The sequence below is a fragment of the Salvia miltiorrhiza genome, unplaced genomic scaffold (genome assembly GCF_028751815.1).
Source record: "Salvia miltiorrhiza cultivar Shanhuang (shh) unplaced genomic scaffold, IMPLAD_Smil_shh Hic_asm_8, whole genome shotgun sequence".
Taxonomy (NCBI): Eukaryota; Viridiplantae; Streptophyta; class Magnoliopsida; order Lamiales; family Lamiaceae; genus Salvia; species Salvia miltiorrhiza.
Window position 1 is genome coordinate 343,585 of NW_026651397.1, and position 5,892 is coordinate 349,476.

General features: G+C 38.5%; 1 long non-coding RNA gene across 1 annotated transcript; it reads right to left on the reverse strand.

The window, feature by feature from the left end:
* Nucleotides 1–402: 402 nt before the first annotated feature.
* On the reverse strand, nt 403–3,402 carry LOC131002255 (uncharacterized). The gene is made up of 2 exons (XR_009094230.1): nt 3,264–3,402; nt 403–617 (listed from the first exon to the last, which is right to left on the reverse strand). It is a non-coding gene; the product is annotated as an uncharacterized LOC131002255 (long non-coding RNA).
* Between the last annotated feature and the right edge of the window lie 2,490 nt (nt 3,403–5,892).

The following is a 5,892-nucleotide window of genomic DNA, read 5'->3' on the forward strand; positions in this document are numbered from 1 at the left end:
CTAAACGTACTTTTTACTGATTTTTTAGCTTATTCAGAAAAAATAAAAAAAAAACTAATAATTAATTAGATGTAATCCTGGCCATTAATCTGTTCAGATTGTACGATTAAGATTAATTATTTAATCTTTAGACTAAGGGGATTATTTGTAGATCTCCACCCTATATATATGTGTGTGTGTGTGTGTGTGTGTGTACGTTTTAAAAGGTATTGGTAAATCTCACGTTCTCTGTCACGACCGGCCTTAACTAAGGATAGCTAATCCGGGAAATCGTGACTAGGGAAGGGATTTAAGAAGCGGGGTTAGAGAGGGCACATTTGACTCATTTACAACTCGATTATAGACATTTATATCTAGCATTAATTCTTGAAATAAAATTTAAGACATTGAAAGATTGACGCATATAGTTAAAAAGGATACTCGATGAACCCGAGTAAGCGTTAAATATTTCTTGAAGAGTAATTGACATAATTATAGACTTGACTAAAACATAATCAGTGTTTGCAGCGGAAGGCAAGACTGAGATACATGTATGCAGACACATATCCTTTCTGAGCCTATTCTAAGTTCGACAAAAGCTCCACTCAGCAACACTTCATCGTTCATCACAGCTCAACCTGCACATTCATAAACATATGCAGGGCTAAGTACAAAAGTACTTAGTGGGCAGTTGCCAAAAACTAAATTATAAGCTTAACATTTTATCATCAAACCACATCATCATATAAGCGACATGAATCTTCTTTCCAGTTCTTTGCATACTATCATTTTCAAATTCATAAATAGCGTAAGTGCATTCCTCATCATCAAAAGTCCTATTAAGAAGCATCGTGTCGTGAGGAAGGCCTTCCTCAACGAGCACAGGCATCGCGCCGTGAGGGAGGCCTCCCTCAGCGGACACGGCATCGTACTATTGAGGGAGGCCTCCCCCAACAGACGCTAGCATCGTACCGTTGAGGGAGGCCTCCCTCAACGGACGTTTGACCGGCCAACCCTCTCATTGACTCACGGTCGCGTTGCATATATATATATATATATCCTTGGCAAGATAGCTATTCGCTCAGAAATCAAATTCGTTAACATCATCACATAAGCATTTGATAATAAGCATAAAGCATTAAAGCGTAACTCACATAGGCGTTAAATAATAAGCGTAAAGCATTAAAGCGTAACAAAGCGTGAACCACATAGGCGCATAACAAAGCGTAACTCCCTTAAGCGTAAATCACTTAAAAGCGTAACAAAGCATAAATAATAAATTATAAAAATTTAAGTCGTAATTAAGCGTAAATAGCATAGCGTAAATTATTAAAGCGTGACAAGCGTAGATAATAAAGAGAAATAAAGTTTTAACTCATTTAAGCATAATAAAGCATAACTCATTTAAAAATCAAATTTTTGCATTTTAAAGCATGAAAGTTGCATAGTTCTTCAATAGCATTTTTATTTTACGCGTAAGAAATGCCCACCTGGTAGTAGAGACTCACGACTAAGCCTTAAACTCTTGTGCTTGACCTTTAATACGAGAAAATAAACAAGATTTTAATTCTCGAAAAATCTCAATAAATGAGGATGCGTGAAATGATTATGCATGACTCATATTCCTTGAATTAAATTATGAGATGCTAATCTTATTTAAGGAATTAAAGCTCGTCTTATGAGGTCGGATTATTAATCTTTAATAATCTACTCATCTTAAAATAATCTAATTCACTTACTAATTAATAATTAGTAAGTCTTAAAATTTTCTCTAATTAAACTTAATAGAATAATTATGAAGGCCCAATAAAATAATCAAGGCCCAATAGGAATTTAATTCGAGCCCAAATAAATAAATTCGAAGCCCAATACATAAATAACATTAGGCCCAATTAATAAAATATGAGTCCAAAATAAAAATATATCAAGGCTCAATTCTTGTATTTCTCATTACCTCTTAGATCCTCAAAAATAAATCGGTACTCCCTATTTTCCACAAAACTCGGTAGGCTCATCTCTCTCGTAATAATACTCCCACAATTAAAACATAATTAATACTCTATTTTCTTTTTCTTTTTGATCAGAAATTTTAAATCCTCATAAACAACAAAATCGACACATCATTATGAAATTTTAAAAAAATTTATAGCACTCATGTAAACCCACAAAAAATCGACACTTTCTTTAAAATAAAGCACTACTCATCATTTTCACTCCTACAATAAAACACCTCACATTCCCTTTTTTATATATATATATTAATCGCCCCCTCCCCCCCCCAATCAACTTTTTATTTTTCTTTCTCAATTTACACAAAGGTGGCAGAGACCCACATTTTCCCAAATTCTCGGTTCTCTCTCAATGCTAGTCAAAAGTGGAAGTAAAGCATTTCTCTCTCTCAAATTTTTATCGGTTCTCTCTCTCTTTATTAAAGTGTAACATTCTTTCTCTTTCTTTTATCTAAACCGCACTCTCTCTAAAATCAAGAAACACACGCTGCTCAACATCTCTTTCTCTCTCGCTCAATCTTCGCTTAAATCCGGCGCCGCGTTGCCTAAAGCCGGTGAGTTCGCTGTGGTCTACTGCTGTTTTCTGGTCTGGGTCGCGACCAGCGACGCTTGGCCTTCGGCCGCGCCGCCCCGCTCCGAAGTTGGCGCCGCTGTCGTTGGGGGACCGGCGTACGCCTGCTGCTTCACCCGCGAGTCGCCACGGCCTCTGCCTTCTCCTTCCTCGACTCGAGTCCGAGGCTTCCTTCGGCGGAGCCGAAGGTCGACGCTGCTGTTTAATTCCGACGAGCAGCGGCTCTGCTGCCTATGTATATCGTTGATTGATCTCGCTCACTCGCCGCCGCTGACTCGAAGCCGAGTCGAGTAGAGCAGTCAGCTGTTTCCTTGGACTCGACTGGACAGGGCGGTCAGCCTTTTCTCTTCTAAAGAGCTAAGTTCGAAGCTTGTCTACTTGAAGTTTTAGTTATGTAGGAGATACAAGGGAGCTATGTTCTAAGTCGTATGATTCATTCAATCTCTTAAACATTCATACACAATTTTGTGAGGTCTGTGGTTCTGTTAAAAGCATGATACTTACATGCCTCTTGCTGTGGTTCTAAATCATGAGTCTGTGCAAGGTTATGCTGTTGGTTCTATATAGAAGTAAACTGTTTATGCATTTCTCTTTTTGAAATGATCATGCTAATCAATGCATATCTAGTATTTCTAAGGCTGAACTCATGCTGATGGAACGTGAAGCATGTAAATGGAACTTGAAATAACTGAGATGATAATTACCTTGAATGATGCTTGGTGATTCCTCGATGGAAGGAGTAGATTTGCTGCTGTGATGAAGAAGGTGAATGAGGATGGCTTTATACTGAACTTATGGAGAGCTGATTAGTGTGAAAAGATGATGAATAGTACGGCTAAATTGTCGAGCGTGGTTGAAGAATTAAAGATGAGATTTGCTGTCGACATTCTTGAGATTTGTTTGCTGAATTCTTTTTGACTATGTAGGAGTGGAAAAAGAAAAGCTAAGCACTGGTGAGAATAGAGTGGCTGAGGGAGCATGGCGTGCTAGATTTAATACACGGAATAATATCTAAATTAATAACGTAGATTTAATTCTTCACAAGCCGGAATAAATTCACGACTCGAGAAATAAAAATAGAAAAATAATTCTATTGTGATTAATAAATAACATGACTTAACTAAGTCAGTTATGAATCTGAACTGAATCATTATTGGCTTACTCAATAATTCTCATCGTGGTTTTACTCACGCGAAGCTAACTGGCGTAGAAATAAAATAATAACCTTGCTTCAATTAGAAAATAATCCAGTGTCATAAGCTGAATTTAAATCATAAATAATTACTGGGCTTGATTTACTGAAAGATGAAATAATAATTATTATATTACTGGATTTAAATATAATAAAAGAGCGGGCTACTACATACTACCCCTCTTAACAAAAATTTCGTCCCGAAATTTGCATACTCCGAGATGCTTAAGGTAACTAATTTGTCCCTTATCTTCTACACTTCTTGATCACAAATTATTTCAAGTTTCTCGGTATAAAATATGATGTTTCCAATCACTAGATTAGAGCGAATATCAATGGTAACCCTAAGTTGTGTGATTATCACTAGATTGCACTTAGCTCACTCGAAGCTGATTATTACCATGCATGGTGTGGTAGCAAGGATATGTAAAGCATCTCTACTAAACATGATAGTGATAAGTATTCTCATAAACTTATCATACCTTCCTAGTGTCCCTGGTTAAAAGCATAAGTTGCCCCCTGTTGTGGTGACTGTTGTCCTTGAGGCTGAATTTGAAGGTGTCCGCGTATTGCTTGTAAGGGATGGGTGTGGGTGGGCTTAGTTGTTGAACCCTGTTGTCTGTTGGGACACTGTGTGGAGTAGTGACCTTTTTGGCCACAATTGTAACACCCGTTAGTTCCAGCCCGACAGATACCCCTATGCATCTTACCGCAATTGGGGCAAGGTGAAATTCTTTGCTGACCTTGGTTACCCCTAGTTGGGTCGGGGTTAGTCTGTGCCTCATGCCTTTGTTGATTAAACTGTTCGGCCTGTTCATTTTCTTGCCACACTCTCTTGTTGGCTTGACTGATATTGTCTTCAGTGTTGTCCCATTTGCGCTTCCCTTTGAGAGTATGTGAGGGTACTGGTGGGTTATTTGGCGTCGAGGTCAGTGGTGGAGCTGACTTATCCGATGGCATTGCAGCTTCAATGTCAAGTGCCCTGTTCAAACACTCCGTGTATGAGAGTCCTCCGTGGCTTGCTAGAGTCATCCTAATTTCATGCCTCAGACCGGCACAAATTTTTCTGCCATCTTTTCATTTGTGTCCACTTGTTGTGGAGCAAATCTAGCCAGGTTGTAGAATTCCCTATCGTATTCAACCACAGATTTCTTTCCTTGCTTCAAATTGTAGAATTCAGCCTCCTTCTTCTTCCTATAGCTTTTCGAAATATATTTGTCATATAATTCCGCCTTAAAATCTTCCCACGTATAAATTGCCCATTGTTCAGGGGTCAGCGTTTTTCGACGTGCCTCCCACCAGAAATCAGCTGATCCTGTCAGCTGGAATGAGACGCAAGAGAGGCGCTCCTCATCAGTACAACGTAGGAAGTTGAAGATGCGCTCCATTGCACGCACCCAAATTTCGGCTTCAGCCGGCTCGCTCGTCCCACCAAACGTAGGTGGGTTCTGTCTTAAAAAGAGTTCCTCGACTCTCCTAGTTGGGGGCGGAGGGGGTGGGTTATGTTCTCGATCATTTTGGGGTTCTTCTGGTATGGCATTATGGTTTCTGCGATTGTTATTATTTCTCATAGGGCGACCTCTCTTAGGCGGCATTCTGGTAGTAGAGATTTGTCAATTAATACACTCTAGCATAATATAATACAAACCTCAAAAGAACTCTTGTAAAGGTTAACTTGTTATAACTTGTAAACAATTCATGACTCTAATGACAACATTGATGTAGTAAGCTTTAAGGGTCCTTAGCATCCCAAATCCATGAGTCATAAAAAAAATTAAGCATATAATATCATAGCATCTCAATTTGATACTTAGGCATAAGTCATGGAGATTTATAGCGGATATCAATCACGAGCTTATAAAAATTCTATACATATCACTTGTCTTACTGCCGTCACTTCAGTCACCAAAAGATATAGTTGAATTTCTTCTACGTTTTCTTCTATGTTCTGTCGTAGAGGTGATCACCTAACTTAATAGCGCTATGTTCATGGGAATTCATACCATAGTTATACTTAATCGTGCTTGCGTCGGTCATTTCACTCAATAACAATATAACTTAAGTATTGACTGATACACACTTTGATGTCGCGTCAATTCCCACTTTTCGATCATGCCAAATGCTATAAAAGATTTCAAACA